The 27154-nt window shown below is 42.0% G+C and overlaps 1 long non-coding RNA gene across 1 annotated transcript; it reads left to right on the top strand.

Annotated features, from left to right (window-relative positions):
• The first annotated feature begins 18765 nt into the window (after positions 1-18765).
• Positions 18766-19237, top strand: LOC120562918. The gene is made up of 2 exons (XR_005639873.1): positions 18766-18914; positions 19014-19237. It is a non-coding gene; the product is annotated as an uncharacterized LOC120562918 (long non-coding RNA).
• Positions 19238-27154: the final 7917 nt, after the last annotated feature.

The raw sequence follows: 27154 nt of genomic DNA, 5'->3' as shown, positions 1-27154 counted from the left end.
GGCGCTGCAAATGTCGTGGTATGAAGAGTGACAACGGTAGGGATGGTAGATGAGTCAAACAATGCAGGAAACCTGGGTTTGTGTTTAGTGTGTCAATTAACGGAACGTCTTTTAGCCCAGCCACTTTTCCTAACCCTAAGTTGTTTTACCCTTCACATTGAAAAATGACGGCAAGTGATCCCTACCCAGAGCGTTCAAAAATAGACGCCAAGGGATCCTGACCAAGTGTCAGTATTTTCGAGTTGGGAGTGAAAATGGGTTGCAGTTTACACGTTCTGTCACGGATGAGTGAACAGGTCAGAGGGTGAAGCAGGCTCAGGACAGGCTGGCTGCAGACTCACAATGCCAAGACTTATGGACTGGGAGGTAGGCCAAAGTGCAGGCTTGGAGGCTAAAATTGTAACTTTTTGTTCCCCAACGTTTTGGTTGTCTTTTTTTCTACACTTTTGTTGCTTTTCCCAATGTTTTTGTCACTTTTTTTTCTCAACGTTTTTGTCTCTTTCATCCAAGTTTTTTTTTTCACTTTTTACGATGTTTTTGTGTGTTTTTTCCCACCGTTTTTGAAGGGTTTTCCGACATTTTTGTCACTTTTTTCAACGTTCTTTTATAATTTTTTTTTTCAAATGCTATAAAATTGAATAAAACACCCAAATTCAATGAGTAGTGAACTGATCATTTATTTTGAAGAGCATTGTAGGGAACCATCCACATTATGATTTCTTTTTTTTTTTTTTGTTAAAAAAAAAAAAAAAATAAAAAAAAAAAAAAATAAAAAAAAAAAAAAAAAATAAAAAAAAAAAAAAAATTTTTTTTTTCCCCCCCATCCAGGTGGGGAACAAAGCGACGTACCCACGGCCACTCAGCAAAACTGCTACTGTACAGAGATTTTTTACAGGAGTGGAGCATGCTGACGTTGTTGGGAGGCGATCAGTTTAGCCACAGTCTGATCGAACTCAAAAACCTTTTTAGAATAAAGGCAAATCTTTGCTGGATCCATATTTGGTTTGATCCTTCTGTCACGATTGAATAGAGCAGGTGAACCCAAACGGGAAGACAACAAGAACTTGAAGACAACTCTTTATTGCAGGTTTTATGAAGGCCAGGCAAACTGCTCTCAACATGACTAAACCAAGGATTCAACAAAGACACATTTAATATAAGCATTTCCTTGTGGCATTATTATTTCATTCATATATTTCAATTCATCAAAGGAGTGAACAGTTAAGCTAATTTTGTGTGAAACAAACAATGCAGCTCTGAATGTTACCTTATCATTTGTTGAAAATGCATGAATTCATGCAGATAATAAAATTAAGTTTTTCAGAATAATTTTTCAAAACATTCTTTTTTCAAAAAATAATATTTGTCTGATATTATACATTGACATGAATCTAAGAATAGCACAGATAAATTGGCCTATTTGTGAGAGAAAAAAAATTTAATTTACACATTGAAGATAAGCTTTCTATGCCTACTATGGTAGCCATACAGTGAAGCTTAAGGATTCACTGCCATTCATTTTCATCCATGCAGCCTAATTTAACGCATCTTAATTTCATACAGTGTATGTGGTAGGAGGTTCCTACTCTGTCTCTCTTTTAGCTAAGGGGTCCTTGGCCTAAAAAACATTGAAGACCCCTGATACATGTTGCATAGATGCAGCAATAATGCAACACCAAAAGCATCTTCTTAGCATGCCACTAAAACAGGGGACACTTTCCTCCGCTGCGCCGCTGAAACACACACACACATAAACACGCAAACACTCACAGATGCACACAGCCTCTACCAGAATAAGCGAGTGAGGCTGGCAGCCAAAGCAGGCTTGGCACAGGGCCTAATGATGCCCGGCATGCGTCTGCTCTCGACAACGGCGGGGTAACACCTGCCAACTTTTACCAAGGTGTAAATGTCTCTATTAGCAAGCGGCTGGTCCCAAGTGTACATCGCTCTGATCAGAGGAGGGACTGCGGGCGCTCTGGTTGCTGTTCAGAACCTGGTAATCGCTGGGTCCAGTGGGCCTGTTCAGCACGCCGCTCTCTTTTTCTACTCTTGTATGCAATCTTTTCACATTATGGAGGCGGCATGAAAGAGCAGGTGCAAATGTGAGAATGGAGCTGTGTACAAGAATGGAAATTTCAGCTTGCTGCCAACTTGAGGCTTGATGTTTCTGTTTCAGTGCTGCTCATTCAGTATTCATGTACTTTAAAGCAGCTTGCACACATGCCATTAAAACTTAAAAAAATAGTTTTTTTACAAATTCTGCAAATATTAGATTTGTTTCTACCTTTGGGCCTTTTTACATTTGAATGCAGCCAGATTTTCACAAGATCACACTGGTGTGAAATGGCACATCAAGTGTCCTCTGAACTATGGTCCAAAACTCTTCCCTGCTCTTCCCGTTGGCCAGGCCTGGAAAAACGACGCTCTGAGTGCAACATTGATGGGATCTGGATGAGAAATGGTTTTTCATCTCAATGCAAATAAACACCCCACTGGTTCATAGTGCGGCTGTATTTGTTTGATTTAGTTTTACTGCAGCAAACTGAAATAGCCTTTGCTCTGATATCCCTTAGTCACGACTTTTTCTCCCCCTCTTCACATTGCAGATAGGAAATTGATTTTTCTGCGAAGATCAGGGATCAGTTTGTATTTTTTACTTAATCGGTCTGAAAACCAGATGTACTAGGTTACACAGCATCTCAAGTGCTGAATGGAACATCCAAATATAAAATATTTTCTCAATGCTGACCTCAAATTCAGGTTCCCAACCGAAGCCAATGTTCAAACAGGGCCAGTGTGAGGATCATTCTCTAGACAGTAAAAGGACCCTGCTTGTACTCCTGTGTGTCCAGGCGAGGTTTATTTTCCTCCAATCATAATCCCTACTTTGTTTTTACAGCAGCCGTTGTGTTTGCATTCACATTCATCCCATCCCATATCAAACCCATAGGACATATTGTAGGACAGAGTTTGGTACATTATGCATACTGCAGATACCAGGTTACTGGATATGAATTAACATAATCCGAATAGGAAACAAAAGGTATTTGCATATTTTGGCAAATGCTATTGTTACATTTCATTATGCAACTTTGAAACCTATATTCCTCTGAGAGATGAATATTGAGGCAACTGTGCACACAATAATACAATTTGTAACGCCATAGGATTAAGTGGGGCCTCTTATGCTCAAGAATACCTAATATGGGTATCAGAGATTTAATGAAGGGTTGGGTTTCTCTTTATTGGTTCACGCTTGTTAAGTGAATCACGCTCACAACAGCCAGTCCACAAGCCAGTCAGTCACATGTGCGGTAACATTATAGTTATAAGGAGGTTGTTGACTCAAATAAAATTACATTAAATATTGTCACGGTTGTGGTTTTGGTTGTAGTTTTTCCTGTTTTATTGTGTATATTTATTCACAGTTTCCTTGTTGTTTTACGTCTCATGTTTTCTGTCTTCTGTGTTTTTCCTGTTGTGTTTGTTTCATGCTTAGTTTCCTGTTTTATTTTGTAGTCTCTCTGTTCTCCCATGTCATGTCTTGTTTTACTTCCTGCCTTGTGTTTTCCCGCCTTTGTGATTGCCTGCCCCGCCCTGATGTGTCCCACCTGTTCTTCAGCCCTCATGTCACCTGTCCCTCATTTTCCCCTCGTTACCTTATGGTAATGTATGGGTATGTATTCTTTGTGCTTTCTTTGTCTCTTGTCGGTGCATTGTCTTCCCTGCCTGTCATGCTTCTTCCTGGTAGTTTTTTCCATTTCGTGTCTTCTGGTTTTTTTTAGTGTTTTTTGGATTTTCTGTATATCTTCGTGCCTGCCTTCCTCAGGACACCTAATGTTGTTAAGTCTTTTGTTTTGTTGTTTTGCATTTTGGGGTCCAAGCCTCGTTTTACCTGACAAATATGTGAGAAATATCAGACACCTACTAATGGTAATAATTCAGTATTGTTAATCTCGCTTTGCCAGACCCTCCTCCACAGCACTGTGGAGGAAGGTCTGGCTAGTCCACACAGCATGGGAGAAAAACGTCTTCTGGTTTATTGACATGTCTTTAAACAAATCACAATCGTCATGGAGGACAGAGCCACGGTACCGCTGCAAAATAGCCTCGGGAAGGAACTTGTTTTCATGGAAAAGTTGTTTTAGTCGTGAAACAGAAAGCTCATAGTCTAGCTAGCTGTCTGGATTTACCCTGCAGAGATCTGAGGAGCAGTTAACCATAGTCCTCAGAAATCCACCAGAGTTTAGAACGGCAACACAAAGAAAGCGGAAGGTAACGGACATCTGGCCTAAAAGAGGGACATCCGGCAGAATATCCGGCGGCAACGGAGCAATCCCGGAAGTGGAACGTCGTGGCTATAGACTATGCCAGTGTTTAATAGGACATGCTTTACCGCTCGCTACAGTGATGATATGTTAATGAGACATTGGGTGCAGAAGTCCATTTAGTTCACCTTGCTTCTTTGTAAAACTGCAGCATATTGGCAAGTAAAATGTTTGGTCATTATTCAACAAGGGTCTGTTTGCGGACTGTAAGAGAGGGACGTAACTTCAAACAGGGGGCGTAACTTGAAGTTGTCCAAATCTCGTGAGATGTAAAAACGAGATGTTGTTGGCCAGTGTTATAGTACTCGTCCACTTTTTGAAGGTCTCGGTCTCGTCTCGAAATCGGCCACATTTTTACTCGGCCTTGTCTCGGTCTAGGATGAAGAGGACTCGGGAACAACTGCAGGGATATTACTAAATTGCTTGTGTATCGTCTGATTTATGTGTTAACATCATTACTGTGATTGGATGTAAAACTTCCAAGTTGGACTGGCCAGACAAGATACAGTTAATATAATACATCCATGGATAAAAGTCTGTGTGCAGACCTCCAAACGGTAGGCTAACATCTTCACGATACTCTGGATTAGCTTCCCCTGCTTTTAGCTAGTCTGAAAAAGGTCCTTTCAGGCCCGAAACGTCTTTACAAGCTGTTTAACTAAGGCTAAATGGTAGCTAGTTAGCATAGCCTACAAGGACATGTCACAAGTAGGACCTAACTGTGGATAGCTACAGACACGGCCGGAAAAAAAGTCGCAGATACAGTCGTGCGGGCTGTTAAGATGTGTTTCCCCTTAACCTGAGCCAAACCCTTAAGCCCTAACCTTAACAACAGAGGGGCGCTATCGTTTTAGCAGGAGGGAAACGCTATTCGACAGGGAAAAACTTTGACACACTGGCGTGCCTGTGTCTCCGTGACCAGAGCCGGACGTGGGACGAATAGGGAGAATTCCTCCTGGTTTTGCCACAATGTGTTTATGTCTAAACAAAGTTACCAAAACAGGAAAAAGAGAAAGGGGACCTAGACCCAGTGCTGCTGCTGTTTGGCTCATTTTCTGTCACCAGTGTAGCATTAAAGCAAGGTGGATTAGCAACAGTGTTGGGGAAGTTACTTTAAAAAAGTAGTGTTTGCTCGTTACTCGTTACTTCTTAAAAAAGTAATCCTTTACTTAGTTACCCCCTATGGAAAGTAACTTTTTACTTTTAAAAGCAGGTGTCTCTGGCAGAGACTTTAGTTAATTATACAAAGCTATCTTTGACCATAAAGCCAATCTATGGTTTATCAGTGAAGTGTCTGAACTAGGCTACATTGCAGATTCTCTACTCACAGAGTGACGGCTGATTCATTATGAACGAATCCAGCGCGGGTTGAATGCACATCGGCAGGTCATCGGCGTTACACAGTGTTAATGTGTAATGTCCATATCTACTTGTAGTACTGGTCGCGCAGCCACGATGGTCCGTGCATTGTCGTAGACACATGCGGCCTCTTTTCTGGAAGTCCTTGCGTGTCCGTGTGATCGACACAAGCGGTCCGCTGCGTGTAGCCTAGTCTATGTATGAGCCCATCTCCACCGCATCCATCTGTGAGGTTGTCAGCTTTGTGTCTGCCTGACATGCTCTGTTTGTAGGATGGCTGATTTTACTGCCAGTCCTCAGCGATGTAGTGGCATGTGTCACATAGCTCTCCGCTCAGAGCGCCGTCCAGTAAAAAGCCACAAAGCTAAAAACGCTCTCAAAAGTTAGCTAGTGTTGGCCGCAGCATTGCTCCGCTACTACCAGCCTCTGTCACATCCCATGTGGAGCTTGTGAGCGCGCAGCTGAGACGGCAGTGTTGCTGTCAAATCTGTCCCTGGGAAAAGTAACCTATTGAGTTGAAAAAGGAACTACGTTTCGTTACCAAATTTTCAGTAGTAACGTGTTACTTTACTTTTCCCTGAAAAAAGTAGTTACGTTACTGTAACGTGTTACTTTGTAAACCCAACACTGATTAGCAAACTGGCTTGCTAAATGAATAAATTTAACAACTCAATGCTTTATACGCACAGACTCTTCACAGCGTAGGAAAGCACATTTTTATTGCCAGATGAATGACACCTTTGAATTAACAAGCTAAGCTAACTGAGCTAAAATGATGCATTCATAATTCTGCATAGCATCTAATCATAAGGATGCGTCATGGCAACGAGTAAATAGCAATAACAGCTTGAAAGGGGCGTAATTTTAAGCAAGGGGCATAACTTGAAGGGTCTTGCAGGCTGCAGACAGACTCGCTTGCATTATTTAAAGCTTTTACTACACAACAAAATGTTTGCGTGCTAAACTAGGGACCATCTTGCAATGGCATCACACTAGCGGTGATACAAAATCAAGCCAAAGGCGTAACGTGGGGGGGGGGGGCCCTTCCCTACTTCCTACCCTGCCCTTGCTCGGACCACACCCATTTTCAGTGTTGGCCTTCATTTTGACCAAGGGCGTAAATCCCAGGGGGGTCGGGGGGGTCAGGACCCCCCCCCCCATCTAAAGGTTGTCCCCCCCCCCTAGAAATATCATTAAAACAATGCTGTGTATTGTAAATAACATAATGATGTAAACTTAAAATATCTGTAAGTAGTAAAACAATACAAACCCCAAAAAATGCTTTCTAAGTTTAGAAACATTTTGAGTCCCCCCTCCGTTGCCTCACAGTGGTTTGGTCCACTGCCCGCTGTAAGTTAGGCTCTGCACTTGACTCACAGTCAGTGTCAGTACCCGATCCGTTCCACCTGCACAATCCGTTCTGCGCATGTGCAAGATGACACGTATGCCATGACGATAATGCTGCGTTCATTCCACCACCACCTTGGAATAACGGCACCGCTTCCACCTGCACGATCCGTTCTGCGCATGTGCAAGATGTTCACACGCTAGCCTCCAGCTAACGTTAGTTAGCTAATAGCTAATTCCGCGGACCGCTAGGTGATTATAGCGGTCTGCCGTTAGCCTCCCCCGGGAAGCTAACGTTAGTTTAGCTAACGGTTAATTCGGCGGACCGCTAGGTGATTATAGCGGTCTGCCGTTAGCCTCCACCGGGAAGCTAACGTTAGTTTAGCTAACGGTTAATTTGGCTAACCGCTAGCTGATTGCAGCGGTCTGCTGTTAGCCTCCACAGTTAAGCTAACGTTAGTTTAGCTAACAGCTAATTCGGCTAACCGCTAGCTGAGACAGCATGTAAACTTTAAAAGACCCTCAAAATAAAACTTGAAAATAAACGTTAACATATATAACAGCTGTTACGTCAGTTCTACTTTACTTGTGCTCATTTAAAATACAATCACTCAATACTTGTCTTTATTGTTATTACTGTAATGTCTTAATTTAGCTGTAGCCTGCTTTTCCCATTAAGTTTGACTTAACGTTATTTTAGACTGAATCTAGCTGCAGAAACAACGTAACCAGTGGGGCGGTGCCTGTTATTTTGAGGTGGCATGAACGCAGCATTATCATCTGCGCCTATGTCATGGCATACGTGTCATCTTGCACATGCGCAGAACGGATTGTGCAGGTGGAACGGATCGGGTACTGACAGCCAGATCGGTAGTGACAGGAATGTAGTAAGTAGGCGGTTCAAGGCTATTTTATTAACATGAAACATCGGATGAAGTTTTTCTTTTCTCAAATAGAAATAATGCTGGGTAATTAATGAATTAGTCATGACAAAAAAGTTCGCTATGTTAGTGTAATATAATGTAACGTTACCTAGCTTATAGGATAGAAGGTTAGAGGTTGGATAGAAATGCACCCACTACACTACAACTAACGTTACCACGGCGATAAGCCTAACGTTATGTGTGTGAACTGATATTAGGGTTAATATTGAAGATCTACAGTTGTGTTTTACTCCATATGAAGTTAAGTTGCTGATCAGTTAAGTATATATCCTCTGTCCCAGACGAAACCTAATATTTATGTGGAGGACGAAAGATCATTTTATTATTATAATATGACCACGTGGTGAACCTAACTCATATTTAGACATCTGACGTTAGCTTAAGATTTGTGTTGTTGTCCAGATAAAATAACAGAAAAAGAAAAACAGGCATAAGATCCTTTTTCAGTAGGCCTACACCAAAACGCCAAGTAAGTACAATAAGTCCTCATATCAAGACAATTTGGTAACATCTTTACAAGAATGGGTGCTTATGGAAATACTAACGTCACTATGTCACAGGCAAAGGAGACAGAAAGAACTGAGGGACAGGGAGACCAGGGACAGTCAGGTGGAGAGTCTCAGGGAGACCAGGGACAGTCAGGTGGAGAGTCTCAGGGAGACCAGGGACAGTCAGGTGGAGAGTCTCAGGGAGACCAGGGACAGTCAGGTGTAGAGTCTCAGGGAAGTGTGTTGACCTTAGTTCATATTTTTGGAGGTGTGTGTTGTCAGAGTTAGCAGATGAGCTTTACCAGTGGCTGTAAAGTGTACAAAAGTATTGTATTTCTTTTATATGGGGACACGTTTTCAAAATAAGTCATTATGTCTTAAGGTATTATTATTATTATTATTTTTTAACTTACTTTTATTTTATTTCAAACATCACATACATTAGGAATGCACATTAGGAGATATTTGTACAGTGCCAGATCTAACATATATTCATGCCCTCACCTCCTATCTTCAAACACTCCGTCCCTCTAAAAAGGAGGGGACATAATCAATACGTAACAATGGGTACATACCTTTAGTGTCAACTGTATTGCAACAGGTGTAAAATACAACTTAATTGGAAGGAAGAGAAAAAAAAAAAGAAAAAAAAGGAAGAGAGGTGATAAAGTGACATTATCTGTATTATTGGTAACCATCTTTGATCAAACCTTTCTGACTTGAACTGTAATCTCGCTGTGATTTTCTCCATTATGAACACACTTTTTACCCTTTCTCGCCATTGCATTATACTGGGAGGCTGTGGCTTCAACCAGGAAGATGTAATTGTTTTCTTTGCTATTAAAAGCAGAATTCTCAGTAAGGAAATCAAGATCCTCTCAGCAACATTATGTGGGACTATACCCAGTATGTACAATGCTGGATCTAAATTAAAATCAATACCCAAAACATTTTTTATTTCCTTATGGATATCCTTCCAAAAACCTAAAATCATTGGGCAATCCCAGAATATATGTGTAAAGTCTCCCACCAGTCCGCAACCCCTCCAACATTTCTCTGAAGTATTACTGTACTTTGAAATAATAGCTGGAGTGTTAAAATACCTCATTTTGATCTTCCAATCAAACTCCCTCCATGTTGGGCTGCTAATTACCTTGTGTCTTAAGGTATTTTTGTGGCTTGATTGTAAACAACTTAAAAATGAATACATGGTTTTAAAGAAGAATATTTTGGTCAATTTAGTCAGCTTTTTCATTGAATCACAAGAAACACTGAAAAGAAGGATAATGGTACAGTCTCCATGCTACACTAATGACAGTATTAAGGCTTTCTTCTGTGGACACATGTCCTCTACCAGTATAATTGAGGCTGTATTAATTGTGTCCCCTTCAAAAATTGCTCTTCAGAAATTTTATGTTTATTGTCCCCCCCCTACTGTTAGATCAGATTTACGCCCATGATTGATGACGTCAACTATACACCTGTAAAGTTTTGTGACTGTATTTTGAAAGGGCGTAAAGTGTGTGTGTGTGTGTGTGTGTGTATGTGTTGGGGGCAAGGCTGTAGTTACAGCTACAGTAGGTGTCTCTAGGACCATATTTTGCCATGATGATACTCAGTCACTCACTCACTCACTCACGACTGACAGACAATAGTATACTAGACAGAAATGACAACCAGTACTATAAATATTATAAATACTTCATGCATATATGTTGAGAAAAAAAGACATCTCTCTCTCATCTCATTTTTCACATCTTTGCTCACTTGATGTGATCTCTCACAAGTGGCTTATGTTGAACCTTTCTGCTTGGGCCATCCTCACACAAATAAAGTACATAACACTGCTACACACACTTTCATGCTTTTGACTTGATAAACCCCTCTGATAACAGAGTAACTTCAATCTATCTGTTTGATTTTTCTTAACAACTCATAGCATTTCTAAGAGTACATTTTTTAATTCATTTGAAGTTCTTTTGTATGAAACAATTGTGCCACACTGACGATGTTTTTTCACTTGTTTTACAAAAAGAGAGAAAAGCTTTATGAGCATTATAGTATCAAAAAGGTTAGATATGTTGGGGTGTTTTGCAGTATGAGTGTGAAACAGGATGGAGATGAATGAGAAAGATCTAACCACACACACACACACACACATACACACACACACACACACGCACACGCACACACACACACACACACACACAAAACATGGGGAACATTTTTACAATGTGAATCAGCAATTAAACTAATACCTGCCAGTTATCATAACAGCATTGTCAATGTTCACTCCCATCCTTGATGAAGTTAACATTGTTCCACCTGAGCTGCTGTAAAAAGTTGTCCATGTACATAGTAATGACCTTTAGAGATCACAGATGGAGCTCCTGTCAGTCAGCTCATAGACTGGTGCTGAGTCGGGGCAGGTTGGGGTGCGGTCAGGATGAGATGAACAGGTGTGAGTGGAGGGAGGGCCCGGCATGACTCTGTAACCTTGGTCATACACTGTGCGTGAGCATGTGTAGGTGTATCTGCATATATGTGCATTTACTGTAAAAGCAAATACACAGTGTGCAGATAGATAAGCATATATGCTTCAAAATACCAGTCTTGCATTTACAATACGCAACAGTATTGAGGGTGTTGAAAGCTGATGTCACTGGATAAGGATACAGTGTGTGTGTGTGTGTGTGTGTGTGTGTGTGTGTGGCCTGGGTTGGGATCCAGCTTATTTATATGTAGTGCAATTTAATAGGAAGGAATGTGGAAATGGGAAAAGGAGCGCAGTGTATCTGTAACACAGCTGTGTTTTAATCAACAGATACAGTCAAGCTTGAGAAGTAGACGTGCTCTGTTATTACAAGCTGGGAAGTTGTGGCAGAGAAGAACAAGCAGGTTTTACCAACACACACACACACACACACACACACACACACACTGAAAAGTCAATTAGACGTTAGACTTTTGACTTAGACTGAAATATCTGAAAATACATGATTTGATATAATAACTTTGTAGTGGAAGTATTAGTACCAGGAATGGCTGTAATAGCAACAGTAGTAATATATTTTGTAATAGCAACGCATAAAATGAGTGACAACACATCCCCTATTGCCTTAGTACCCAAAAGAATCTGTATTATATATACATATGTCCTGATTCAAATATTGTGCCAAGGGCGTAGGTTTTGTTTCAACATTGGGGGGGGGGGACACATAATAACGGTGGGGTCTGGGACTCCTCCCCCATAAAATGTTCAGAGTCAAACACTTGATTTCCTGAATTCTTGTGAATTTTTATGCAACAATTTATGGTACATATGTGTTTATGGATTTAAGGAAATTATTATTCTCCTTTTATGGTTCTAAACATCACACGTGTTTTGGGGCGTTTTTTTTTTTTTTTTAGGACAACTAATCTGTCAGAGAATGAGACCTTGTTAAAGCCAGAAGATGCAGAGTTTAAATCTTCATATCTGTGTTTCTTCATGCTCCTGTTGTGTTCTTTAACCCCCCAGTGATGCACAAGTAGACACAGTTCTTGTTTTCCATATATGCTTTGAGCCCACTGAACAGTTATTTTGACCTATTTTGCGGAGTGAGTTCTCTCATATATATATATTTTTTTTTGAGGACAAATCTACCTCTTCTAAATATTTTTTTTTTAATGATACGGGGAGGGACATATCCCCGCTCCCTCCGAAATCTACACCTATGTATTGTGCTACGTAGTAGTAATTGATTTTTCTGAGAATTGTGATAGAGTTTCAGACAATATGCTTACAGCAAACAATAAAAAAAAATTAATTGCAATTTTATTTATACAGCACCTTTTTTATTACATGTAAACTCAAATTGCTTTACATTAAAAGCCCAATATAAAAATACTCTGCATAAACATTAAAATAAAGCATTAACAACAAAAAATAAGAATAGTAAAGTGCCGAATGCAGAAGATATGTCTGAGTCTTTCATTGACTTTGATGTGTAAAACCAGTGTACTGATCCTTCAGAAATAGTATTCTGGCTGTTTCTGTTCTTCAATTTAGCACAATGCACAGTATTATATTATACAGTTAGAAGCAGCTTCAATTCAACCATATCATCATGGCACCATAACATCACTTGACTGTATGAATGAGCAGATGGGTGGAGTTTATCCTACAGATTAAACTATTCATCGTAGTAGGCCAGGTCCTTATCGCGACATCCATCACTTTCCTATGTCAACCACTGAGCTGAGCTGGGGTTTTTTTCAGCCACATGCTATAGTATCAATTAATCCACATGTCAACAACGTACGGTGTCACTAGCTTTACTCTGTACATAATGTGACTACAGGGTAAGACCAACTCATGTGTTGGTGTCAAAGGCGGTGTGGGACTTCACCTTTGGCAAACATGATTGTTTTAAAGGATGGAACAAAACAGAGGAGGGATTCTAGGAGCTGTGACTGACCAAACATTTCTTTTTTACGATCATTAAATATCACTCGCATGCCTTTGTTCTCTGTGCAAACAAGCTTATCGTAAACATGCAGAACGCAGGAGCGGGCAATGGGAAAATAATGACTTGCATCGTCATACTTTCTTTTCAGAGTGTGACTTTATCTATCATTGTGTTCTTTCTCCTTCTCTCTCCATCCCTCCCTCCCACGTGAACAAACACAACCGACCCGAGGCGTTACTTACAGCAACAGTGCTAAACACACACATTCCACCACACACCTGCACACTGTTCTGCTTCGGATGAATGGAGAACCTGTCCTGAGAATACACACACAGAAATTGCACCTGCACATTTTTTTTTAGGAAAGCTTGTCCTCACAGCCAAACCACATAAGCCACTTTTCGAAAGCAGGGCCTCGTGGTCCAGCAGCTTATTGGTTAGATGCATCCTTTTCAGGCTCAAAGCTTTCTTTGTGGGCTTTTTTGTAAATCTAAGATAATGAAATATGGAATTAAGGCCTGCAAATGTAATTCAAGGATGGTATTGTGTTACTGGACAGTGCCAGGTTCCGCTAAAAATGTTAACAGTGATTATTACTTTGCTTAAAACGAAACGTCAGCAGCTGGTAAACGGTCTCCGTTTGCAAAAAACATGCAAAAGGGATCACAGAAAATTGGTTTTAAAGGAAATTGAGTCCCAGAAATATTGAGCAATCAGTGACTGTAGCTGTATATTGTCTCCACAGTGGCAACCAAGAGACCTGCTGGACCTATCAGAGAACAGCTTACTGTTTGATAAATACACACTGGCGCAGGAGGAATATTTCCTTATTAGAAATTCAAAATCCCTCCAGGAAGAATATTGGCCACAATAAATCATTTAACGCGGCCGGCCGCCTTCACTAATACTGCTGAATCAGCAAAGCGGAGCCAAGTATTATATGACCATCAATTATTAACACACGCTAACGTTATTAGCATATTCTTCTCAGCTGCAAAGAGACCCACTATGGAGGTGGATGGATAGTTGGACAGGCAGACAGACAGACAGATATTTCCTCTACGTCTCATCTCCTGCCCTGTTCTCTAATCTTGGAGTCTAACTAAGTAGGAGCTGGATGGAATCTGACAGATGGATTATGGGGTGATTATTTATGGAGACTTTTTAATTAAAAGAAAAACTGCTTATTAGGAATCCTCTCTTCCCTCATTAATAGCAGGAATAGGAAGAGTCTGTGTTGTTGGAGGGTTGTCGGGGAGCACTAATGAGAAGGTGGTGAGGGGGGAGGGGGTTAGTTAGGGAAGCAGGAGAGATGAGACTGTGGTTGGGGATGGGGTCAGAGATTTCACATTGATAAAACATAATTTAGAGGGTCATAAGGTGGTCTAATGGTTCAAACCAAACAGACACCACCTCGGCTAATACTAAAACAAAGCAGCTGTGTCTTAACATGGAAGACCACTTATAGTAAAACATAGAAATGTATTTGAATCTATTTTAAAAGCCTCTACTTTAAACCTGCACTAATCCCAATTTTAGTTTGAACAATGCAACACATTGTCACTCTCCCATCGCGTAAAATAAGGACGCTTAGTCATGTGCCTTTGGCGTTTGTTATTCACGCCAAAAGCGCATCCTTTTATGGAGGAAATATTTATTCATAATTCAAATTGAAAGTCCAAAGAGAAATTGAAAGTCCAAAGAGAAAACAAAGCGAGATGAAATTAATTATTCCATTTGGCTTTGGCTTTTGACACACCTGGGGTGAAGTTGGGAACCAGAATAAGCCAATGTTAAATTGAAATTCAAAAGCCAAATATTAAATGAAAATTAAAAGCCAATGTTAACTTGAAATTCAAAAGCCAAATATTAAATGAAAATTAAAAGCCAATGTTAAATTGAAATTCAAAAGCCAAATATTAAATTCAAAAGCCAAAGCCAAATGGAAAATAAAAAAAAAAGTTTCTCTTTGGACTTTCAATTTCTCTTTGGACTTTCAATTTGAATTATGAATAAATATTTCCTACATAAAAGTGTGTCCTTTAACCTTTGTTATTCATGCTAAAAGTCTCCTTTAGCGGCGGGACTCTTGACGTCACTTTTTGACGCTCTGGGACAGGACATACTGACTGACACATGGCACAAGAACAGGACAGTTAGGTTTAGGAAAAGATCGTGGCTGGGGTTATAAAATGTACATTTCAGTGACACGCTGTACAAGAATGTGACCGTTAAGTTTAGGAAAAGAGTGTGGGTGGGGTTAAAAAAATAGTGCGTTTCAGTGATAAGCGGGACAAGAACGAGACACGAGCCCCGGTCTCCTGGGTGAAAGTCCTGTGTTGTTTGACCCATCCAACACCCCAAGCAAACCTTCCTACGCGGCATTTCGGTCTTTCATACTACTCGCTACCGTTGTCGTGCTGCTGCTCTGCCCGGTGCGTTCCCTACATTCGCTGAAGGGTGGTTTTTGCATCGTATCTGACGCTGAGAGCCACTGCCCAAGTGTCCGTATTTTATGAGTTGCGTGTGACAACGGGTTGTTAGAGGTGCATAAGGTGGTCTCAGTCAATGCTAATGGTTCAAACCAAACAGACACCATCATGGCTAATACCTACAACAAAGCAGTGGTGTCTTAACATGGAAGACCACTTATAGTAAAACATAAAAATGTATTAGAAGCTATTCAAAAAGCCTCTACTTTAAACCTGCAATAATGAATGAATGAATTTATGAACAATGCGTCAAATGCAACATTCTCATCAACGGGTTTGTATGATATCTTACAAAAACGTATGCACCACTGTTCGTACAATACCTTACAAAATAAGACTAATCCATTTAACGCTGTGAAACCATAACCAGTATGTGAGAATTAAGTCTTGGCACCAAATCGACTTGGTAAAGATTAGAAAAAGGTTTGTGGTTTGGGTTAAAATACTCCCACAAACCGGTCCCCTGGGTGAAAGTCCTATGTTTTGGGATCCATCCACCACCCCAACATCTTCCCTAGTACTCTTATACTACCTCACCTAATTTCCTTCTTTGCTCCGATCATAATTACTACGGACACTAGAGGTCGAGGTCTTACAGCAATAGTCAATGCGGGGCTTACAGTAATAAATATGTGGATTACATATGAATTACATATGAATTACAGTGATTACTTTTAGGTATTTGTACGAACAGTGAATAAGGACAGCCTGGTCAAATGACTACCATTCAGCTCTATGGAACGTTTTCGTGCCTTAAAGCTTATTGTTTTGGTTTTCAGATTAGTAACTGTTTTGGTTTGGGCGTAACGTGAAAATAACCAATCATCTCACATTCCCTTTAAGAGCAGGTGTGCTTGTTCCATGGCAGATTGCTATTATAACGGCGGATTTGCCTGGCGCACCCCAGCGGGAGCTGTCCGAGATGCGGCAAAGTAATAAATGCACGTCTTGGCCGGGTGGCGATGTTGCTGCGGCCTCTCGGGCGCATCTCCTCAAGTCTGGAGAGGATTGCTGCAGCCATGGAGCGTGGGCCTCCAAACGCACCACCTGCTCCTGTTGTGCCCCTTCCTCCTCCCCCCACTCCATCTCCGTCCACCCGCTCCAACAGGAGCGCATCGCGCATTACTCCCGGACCAGATTCCGCCGGAGTGTCCAATCCCGCCGTAGTTCAACATCACGTCTCCTTAAGTCCTCTAATATTTCCTCATTTATGTCATCAACACATCCATGATTCATGGAAATGTTGTGTAAAACACAACAAGCCACAAAGAATGCTGCGACTTTTTGAGGACTGTACTGTAAAGTGCCTCCTGACCGATCCAAACACCTGAAGCGCATTTTCAGTAATAATTTTCCTTGTAATTATGTATGGTTGGCATAAATGGGTAATGCTGCGTCCGTGTAGATGAGATAAGTGTATGTGCGTTGTGCACACGCTACATTATGGCCAAGCATGCGCCCCTAAAATGTCATCTGAATAATGCGCTACTGACTTTAGACTAGCGCCACTGACTTTAGACCAGGTTTTTCCTGGTCTGTGGGGGAATTGTTTTCTGAAACTGCAAAATAGCACCAGGGAACGTTTGCGCCAGAACACGCCTCCTCTTTTTGCTTAGCCGCCACCGGGGGCGCAAATACATTCCCTAATTTACCGACGTGTGTCTGTGGAATGAAAAGTCCGCTGTGCGTCGGGTGCAAAATAGGAATCATACATGCATCGGTGTACAAAGGCAATTTTGCTGAGTGCAAGATAGGGCCCTCAGGGCGCTTTCACACCTATTAGTTCTGTGGACTCGGTGCAATTCGGGGGTGAAGTTGCAACATTGTTGCATTTTTCATTTGGTTCAGTTTGCTTTCACACGGCACTTTGTCAAACTCACCAAACACTGTAGACACACGTCACATGATCGAGACAGTCGCTTGTTCATTGGACAGAATATATATAAGCTAATATAGTCTAACACCAGCTGGCACTTGCTTTGCTCTTGCAAAGGTAAACATTCAAGTAGTGGGCTGAATGAACGGAAACAGAGTATGATCAAGCTACATTGTAATGGATCAATATATATAATATATATAACAAAATATAACATCAAAATCACAATATCTCAAACCATTTTCTGCCTTACTCAGATTCCAGTTCTCAACCACACTTTTCTTTCAAAACAAAACACACAATTCTCTACATTTGACACAATTTTCATGAATAAAATCTCTTGTGTTCATATGCAACCCACTGCCATTCAAAATGCTAATCTTAAATTTCCTACTATCCACTCTGACTCCTTACGTGGGCAAACACATGTTGCACAATTGTTTAATTAGCAATCAAAGGGGGTGCAGCCACAGTAAGAGGAGGAGTATGAGGAAGAGGAAGTGCAAGAGCAAGAGCAAAACCATAATGAGGCATATTCTCTGAGATTCAGGCCACTTTGGTTTGACAATGAGGCAGGCTGGGCACAGAGAACAACCAAACCTGAGCAGCTTCACAGTAACGTCCATGACCGCAATCCTGCTTCCATCAGGACGCGGATACAGGTCCTTGGCCTGGAGAAGGGTTTGCTACAGTAGGAGTTTTGGGCCTTCTGCCATGTCATCCTTAAATGAAGCTCCCCAGCGGTGTTATGTGTGTGTCTGTGTGTTACTTATACTGTATGTTGTGTATGCTGTGCACAGGGGGTGTTAGTGGAACGGACTGGAGGGAACTATGCATTATAGGGTGTTTGGGGTGAAGGTGTCTATGTTTACTGTATGTGTAAGTATGTATTTGTGAGACCCTGTAGAGACTGTTAAAACAAATTTCCCCAGTGGACAATAAAGTATATCTATCTATCTATCTATCTATCTATCTATCTATCTATCTATCTATCTATCTATCTATCTATCTAAACTTAACACAAAAAGTAAGGAAATTTGTGTTTGGTAGATTATTTCTCTGTGGTAACAATGCTTTTTGGCAATAAATATTATACCGTTGGAAGGCCTGTTTAGTTCCCTTTCAAATGGTGCCCCATTTGTACATGCATTTGTGGGATGAGCAGCAGCGCGTCGTATGTAGGTTTCGCCCATGAAAAATTTGCCAAATCTTCTCTGCCTCTTATTCTCTATGGTGTGGGGTGGCATCTCCCTCAACGAGGGTTGTCATCATTGGAGGCAATCTCAATGCAGAGAGATATATAAATGAGATTCTGCAACCAGTGGCAATCCCATATCTCCACAGTCTGGCACTGAACTGTTATGGGTCAGTGTCTGTCTCCCTGTCCCAGCCTGTTTTCCTGTTTCCCCTTTCCCTTATGTGTGTGTTGTCTGTGTCTGTCTGCGTGTCACTCAAGAGGATTAGGTTTAGGGGCGTGGCCACTCTCACCTGCTCTGCTCCAGCCAGCTGCAGATCATTCCAGTAATCAACCAACAGCCAGCTGCAGCTCACTCCAGTAATCAACCAACAGTTATCTACCCGGGCTGTTCACCTCTTCAGCGCCAGTTCGTTGCAACCATTCCTGTGGTAACGTGGCTCCACTCTGTGCTCGAGAGAATTCAGTCCTGTTTCTAGCATACCTGTTGCCTCCTTTGTGCTTGTCTCACGCTTCCCATCTCTGTTCAGATCCCGCCTCTGGACCTGCTGCTTTTCGGTTCTCATCTGCCTCCTCGCTGCCTGCTCACCTCGCAACTCCGTTCTCAACCAGCCTTTCCACCCAGCTCTCGTCTTCGCTGCCTGGCCACACACCCGCCGTCTGATCTCCAGCTTCGACTCCACCTGGAGCTGCTCTCCTGGCCATTCCCTCCTGCACTATCCACATTGTGTCCAATAAAACACTGCTAACCGCTCATCTGTGTTTGTGTGCCTGTTCTCAGTCCTGGGTCCGACTAGAGCCTAACACGAACTCTATCCTCCAAGATGACAATGCTCACCACCACAGGGCGGGGTTTATCAGAGACTACCTCCAGAATGTGGGAGTGGAGAGGATGGACTAGCATGCCAGCAGTCCTGACCTCAACCCCATTGAACACTTGTGGGATCAGCTGTTTGTGCCGGAGTGACCAACACAACCACGTTGGCTGTCTTGCGACAAAATGCTGGTTGAAGAATGGGATGCCATCCCACAGCAGTGTGTGACCAGCACACAGTGACCTTTATACTACTCGCTATGGCGAAAATTCACTCAATGGCGGGCGAATTGTGTTGAAGAAAACCCGCTAAAAAGCGATTATGCGTCTTTATAACATGCCAAAAGGGCATACGAGTTGGTACATACGCCACTTCATGAGATCAGTCTGAAACTGCAATCATCCAATCCACCAAACGAGTCAATGTCAGAATAAGCTGTTTGGCATTGGCAGGAAGATTTGGCAAATTTTTCATGGGCGCAACCCACATACTCAGTGCTGCTGCTCATCCCAGAAATGCATGTTCCTTACAAATGTGGCACCATTTGAAAGGGAACTAAACAGGCTTTCCAACGGTATACGATTTATTGCCAAAAAGCATTGTTACCACAGAGAAATAATCTACCAAACACAAATGTCCTTACTTTTTGTGCTAAGTTTATCTATCTATCCAAAAATACTTCTGCTAGTTTATAAAGCACTAAATGGTTTGGGGACAAAATATATTTCTGATCTGCTGCTACACTATGAACCCCACAGACCTCTCAGGTCCTCTGCTTTCTGTCCCCAGAGTCAGAACTAAACCGGGGGAAGCAGCGTTCAGTTTCTATGCTCCACATATCTGGAACAAACTCCCAGAAAACTGCAGGTCCGCCGCAACTCTCACTTCTTTTAAATCAAGGCTGAAGACCTTTCTTTTTGATGCTGCCTTTCTTTAAATAATTGTTCATTTCTTATACTGAAGTTGCATTGTTGAAAGTAGAAAGAGTAGAAAAAAAACGTTGAAAGCAGAGCATTCAGAACATTGGGAAATATGAGGTTTTTGCTCACAGGGATTTCTCTGAAATACGTTTACCCCATTATTTAAAGCTTTGGCCTCTTAACATAAAAATCCGACATTGTAACATTATAAATATGACATAAAATACGGAAAAGCATAGGATCCCTTTAATATTTACCATTTGCTATAGCAACAAGGGCCAGCGGACATTACCTTAGCTTAATCTTCCAAACAACAATAAGCCATAAAATTACAATTCAGCATTTTTTAACATAACCAATTACAACTACCAACAGTCATACCTCTTAAGACCTTCACCAATGTGTTGTTTGAAAAATAAAAGCTTAAATCCCAGGGAGCTGGGCTAGCAGACTGGTCCTCTCCGTTCGTTGTTGTGTAACGCTAGAAAAAAAACAGAAATCCGAATACAGTTTACAAACCTGTGGGCACAGTTTACAATTCAAGGGCAATGTAGCTTTTGTATTTGTGTTGTGTCTTTTGTATTTGTGTTGTGTCTTTTGTATTTGTGTTGTAGCTTTTGTATTTGTGTTGTAACTTTAGCATTTGTGTTGTAACTTTTGTATTTGTGTTGTGGCTTTTGCATTTGTGTTGAACCATCTCGGCCACAGTTGAAAAGCTCTGATAAACCTGCTGTATACAGCTGTCCATCACTAAATGACAGACAGACAAAATTAGCATGGTGAACATAGCAGCTAAAGAGCCAGATATTTCCCTCAGGAGTTTTACATATTTTTGCAACCCTGTCTTCTAGAAATGGAATGATCACATTTGTTTCGTAATGTCATTGCAGACTTTGTCTGTATTAAATGAGACCCTGATCTTTCCCTAACCCTAACCAAGGACTGAGTGCTTACACAAAATCATAAAAACATTTAATAATGCTGTAGTCACTAAGAGCATGCAGCCCGGTCTCATGGAAGTTCGTGTAAATGTGACGTTATTTGAATCTATTGATACGTGTTCACGGAGACGTTTTTGTCGTTTTTTACGTGGTGGACAACACGAAAATGTGAAGTAATGTATTTCAATGGAAAGCATATTTCGTGGCCACAGAACGAAATTGTAGGGAGTAATATAAAAAGCCGAAAATCCGCGTAGGGAGGTTGGTCGGGGTGGTGGATGGGTCAAACAACACAGGACTTTCACCCGGGCGAGCGGGGATCGCGTCCCGTTTGCGGCGCTTTGTTTCCCGGGGATGGCGTCCCTGCGTGTGGCGTTTTGTCCCGCGTGTTACTGTGGCGCGTCTCCCGGGGTTTAAGGCGCCCTTTCCCCGGCGTTTAAGGCGCCCTTTCCCCGGCGTTTAAGGCGCCCTTTCTCCGGCGTTTAAGGCGCCCTTTCCCCGGCGTTTAAGGTGCCCTTTCTCCGGCATTTAAGGCGCCCTTTCCCCGGCGTTTAAGGCGCCCTTTCCCCGTAAGTTTTTTCCTTAACCCAACCTCTGCCATCCCGTTATTGTGGGGCGTCCCCAGCGTGCCGGCTCGCGGGCGCCTCCCGGCTTATGGAGCGTCCTTTTCGGCTGCCTCCCGGCGGGTCCCCAGCAGGCCGCCTCGCGGGCGCCTCCCGGCTTATGGAGCGACCTTTTCGGCCGCCTCCCGGCGTCCTTTCCCCGAGAAAATAATGTGACATTTAAACGTAAAAAATAACGTGACAGTTACACGTAAAAAATAACGTGACAGTTACACGTAAAAAACGAGAAAAACGTCTCCGTGAACACGTATCAATAGATTAAGAATAACATGGACATTTACACGAACTGCCGTGAGACCGGGTTGGAGCATGTTGTATTACAAGATTGGATATTTTGCCAGAAAACAAATGAAACATGTTGCTGATGATGTTCAGTGTCAACATTTTGTGACTTTCCAAATAAGTTAATGAACAACATTTCCTCATTATAAATATAAATCGTAATCTGTACAGCATTATCTTTGCTTCAAAAGGTATTTGCTTTTCCAAATTAGTTGTAGTCTATATAAACATCATTTCCAGGAGACAGGGTTGATTTTTGACACTTCTCCTTTTGTTATATGATGTTACTTACTTTCGATTGTTTTGATACTGGACAGTTTTTAACCATGTTTCAAGAAAACTGTGGGTGGCATTATTGTATAAAATGTGCAATGCAAATAAAATTTCAGTTTGATTTGAAATTAATTTCAAAAAGCAAAACAATGAGACTCCAAATGACCTTACATTTATCATCTGCAGCATCATCATCATCATGATCATCATCATCACCACCATCATCAGTAATATTGTGGTGAATGAGTCTGAGACTGTGGAGAAAGCTCTCGTGTGGATCACATCATAAAAGGGAAAATATTACACTTTGAAAAATGACAAACCAATGAAGCATGAAAGCATGCATTGCCAAACAGCAATTACAGTTTTCTCCCACAGCCCCTGCACAGACACTTCACACAGTGCACATCTACCACGCCTGCGTATAAGCAGCATCATGAATTAACCAGGACCTATACTGATCTGAACTCAGCAGACAGAGGACAGCTTAGTCCAGCCGATGCATGGTGTCCACCTGATGTTGTGTAACCTAAGGTAAACCCTGCTGTTTTGAATATGGTATTTCAATTTGAATGCAATTGTTGGGACTTGAATCTAGAAAGTCTTCCACGCCGGTCATATGAGCTCTAGAAAACACCACCATGCCCTGAGGGGGGGTTGAGGACACACATACACACACACATAGAGTAACCAGTGGCGAGCCCTGCTACTGGAACTCTCATATTGTCTCAGTCCAACAATGCAGCAGCTGGCACAAACAGGGAGCTATTTAACAGCCACCAATTGATGCTATGCCACCAGGTGCTACTGTGTGCCTTTCCCATCCTCATTTTATGCATCAGCAGAATTTTGTTTGCCTTTATTTTCATAGCTCAAATGCTGGAAAACAGGAGGGGGAGGGAGGCTACCATAAACCCTGATATTTACGCTCGGATCCTGAAATGGGGCAACGTGAAAGATGTGATATTGTTCTTTCACACACCGCAAAGATAGACAGATACCCGATATCCTGCTGCCTCTCATTTCTTTGTACACACAGAGACACGTCTATGTTCTGCATGTTATGTGTGTGTTTGCAAGTATAGTACATGTGTATGTGTCTACATCTGTGTGAGTGTGTGTTTCCCAGCATGTCTCAGTATCTGTGTGGGTTGTAACCACCAGAAATAACACACTTCCATGGGACCTTTTAAATGGACACCATCTGTCTATATCAGGGAGGGCTTTGGGAAAACTAATGCTTCAGCTCAGATGCTTTTTACCCGGGGCCAGCCAAAATTAACCGGCATCATTACTCTGGAAGGAGAAGAAAGAAAAACTGCAAAACAAAATTGAAAATCTTCTATTTCTGAGGAAAGTTAAATTAAATGGAAAGGAGAGAGAATGAAATCTGACTGCATTTCCAGGGATTGAGATTGTGATTCAGTAATATGTTTACAGTGTTGGGAGGTGCAGCCTATGGGACAAAAACATTTCTCACATAGATATGACTTCACGTCATATTGTCCCAATGCAAACAAATTCTGAATGTAGCCACACAAACACACTTTCACAAAGAGCAGCACCTGGGCAAACTCCCTGTCTGCCAGGGCCCATATTAAGAGCTTATCATTCATTGTAATGGCTCCCTTCTCCACCGTACAGTATGTCCACTGTCATCTCTATTGTTTTCATGCAGCACACAAACCGACTGGACTGCAGCTACCACTGATGCACCTGTGCCCCCTGTGTGTGTCTTTGTGTGTGTCATGTGTGTTGCCTGCCTGTCTGTATATCGGTGCGTCTTTGTCTCTGCCTGCGCGGCTGTTCATTAATCAGCAATCGGCTTGTCTCTCCGTCTGTGTTTCTGTCTTCCTGTCTGTCCTCCCGCCTGTCATTTACACTATATGTCTGACAGCTGTCAGGCTAGCTCTCTCTCTCTCTCTCTCTCTCTCTCTCTCTCTCTCTCTCTCTCTCTCTGTCTGAAACCTCTCTGCCTTCCCTGTCAGGCACACTGAGACTGACGCAGACGTGATGTGAAGGCCACACTGTCTGATAGCCCTCAGATCCTTCATGCTTTAACTGGCCTTGACTGTGGATGAGCCTCTAAACTGCCTGCTACAATAAGGGACACGTCCGAGAGAATGGGTTTGACCCCGTGGGTCATCTCGCAGATTAAGCCCGTTGGAGAGAGCGTTGGGCAGACCCACAGCCTATTCTCACCTCAATAACGCGCAGGCAGTCACACACACACACAACACACACACACACACACACACACACACACACACACACACACACACACACACACACACACACACACACACACACACACACACACACACACACCAGCGCATACAGTGGGGTTTTTATTACTTCACATATGGATGCGCGTGTGTGCAGGATGGCCTTTGTGAAAGTAATGATTTGTTTGCACACCACATATATTTGTGTGTGCGTGCGTGTACCTGTGTTGTGTGTCATCTGTAGAGTAAGCAGACATCACACACAAAACCCAAGGGTGTCTTCTCCTGACTTTAAGCCTCCCTAATCCCTGAAAAAGACTTGCAACAGTTTGACGTAATCCTTTTGCATTTCAACCCTCCTCACTCCCAAATGCCTTCTCTGCCTTGGCTTTGCCAACAACGCACGTGTGATACCTTGATGTAATTAGGGCCGTTAAAGATTCTCCAACAATGAAACGGTTTGTTCATTTTTAACACTGCATGCCACAAACCGATTTGTGATTTATGTGGTTATTAGATCACGTAATGGCTCATAGTGCACAGTGAAGAGCCACAATCTGGGCTGGGAAGGAAACACCAAAGTTTTCTGAAAAACTGTGTGTAATTTATACTCCTCATAGCTAACAATGTGCTATCATATATCAATATCAGGTCGGAATAACAGCTGTAAAGAAGCATATTCACATGTGCTTCATATGATAATTGAAGGACAAAGCTTGTGATGACAACTCACTGTATAACTCTACAGGGCTGTGAAAAGCTTAGCTTGATGTTAATTAAAGCTCAGACGAGTGTTTTCATCAGCTTTCAGAGTATCAGTTGACAGGGGTGTCATGTCAGTCGTGACATGTTGTGTCCCACCTAAAAAAACACTCTTTTCACAAAGCACCAGAAAAGGAGCCACAACTGTTAGAAATGTTTTCAGACCCATCCAGAGAGAATAAATTCCCTGTCACCGTCCTCGCCATCTGCAATGTGTAGCACCACTAATAGGATTGTGTCAAACGTGTTGTCACGTCAGAATAGGGAGCGTCGCAAACTTGTCACTGTGGTGTAAATCAGTCATTCCCAGAGGCTGGGTCGCAGGAGATTTGATTTGGGTCGCCAAATAAATTTGCCGAATTTCTTCCATAGTCTTTTATTTTAAATATATACCTGCAGTACACGTTGGAACCACATGAGGAAGCTAGTTGGCATTTCTACTACACTTCACGTTTTCTGCCATTCTGCAGCCAGCCACAAGAAATAGATGCTTGGCGAGGGATCAGGTGAAGAGCCTCCTAATAACAAGAATAAATCAGGGAAAGGCCATTTTTGAAATATGGTTTTGTAAATTGTTCTAATCCAAACCAGGAAGTAAGACCCATGTGTGTTGCGGAAAAACTGCGGAATGAGCGTTTTGAAGCCAACCAAACTAAAAAGACATTTGGAAACACTTCACCGCGAGTTGGAAAATAAAACATTGGATTTCTTAAAGGAAGGCACAGGAGATTTAATCATTGGCTGAGGTTCTCTGTCGAAATGTGACATTGAATGACAAAGCCCAGCTAGCCTCTCATATGGTTTCTTACCATGTGGCCACAGAGCAACAGCCGCAGCCAGAACATGAGCATGACAGTAGCTTCAGCTAAAAAAAATTTTTTTATTAAAAATGAAAACATCAGCTTCTTCCCTCCTGTTCCGATTTGGTCAACTCGGCGCGTGACCGCAAATACTGAGACACATTTATCAACCGTATCAGCTCGTTCTCTTTCTCTCTCTTATCCACTTTAAAACCCTTTTGTCTCAGAACTGTGGCGTCCAAACTGGCTGTTGCCAAAACATTACTCCTGCCTCCCACAACAGACATGGTTAGCACTAGAATTGATTCTTAGATGCATCACAATTCTCTCTTGAAAGATTAAGCCTCAATGCAGAAAAGAACTGTAATGGTATTATTAAGTACTCATATAGGTACTTGGTATCGGCAAGTACCAAATGTAAATAAATGAACTTGTCCTCTAAAACGAAGTTGTGATTTATCAACGTATATCTCTTCGAAGTGGCTGGTTTACCTATTCAAATTAACATAAGGTGATGCCGAAAGTGTAAATGTATAAATGGTCAGGAACATACATTTATGCACAAATTTGCTCGTCTCACGATTTGTAAGTAAAGCCTATTGTGAGAAGACAGAAAAAAGGAGCACTTCTTTTTGGTGGTGGTTAAAAAAATATATAACATGGTGCTCTTTGGTGCAGGGGTGATCCCATAGCATCCAGAACAGTGTGAAAACCAAGGCACTGTGTGTGTGTCCCCACTCAACCACTACCATCGCTGGTGGAACATATATTATATATCCTCAGTGGATGATGACAATGATGATTGTTCTCACAGTTGTGTGTCTCATTTACACTTCCTGTTTGGTGACACGCTGCACCAACACTTTCCACGACAGCACTGTCACAGCACATCAAATGTCCTGTCATCAGAGATACCTCTTCTTTACCACCGGTGAAAAGAGCGTTTTCACCACTTTGGAAGTGTGTGTGTGTGTGTGTGTGTGTGTGTGTGAGCGTGTTTTGTGTGTGTGTGTGTGTGTGTTGGCCGGTT

This window comes from Perca fluviatilis, chromosome 7 (assembly GCF_010015445.1).
Source record: "Perca fluviatilis chromosome 7, GENO_Pfluv_1.0, whole genome shotgun sequence".
NCBI classification, from domain to species: Eukaryota; Metazoa; Chordata; class Actinopteri; order Perciformes; family Percidae; genus Perca; species Perca fluviatilis.
This window is presented reverse-complemented; position numbering and strand designations above follow the sequence as displayed.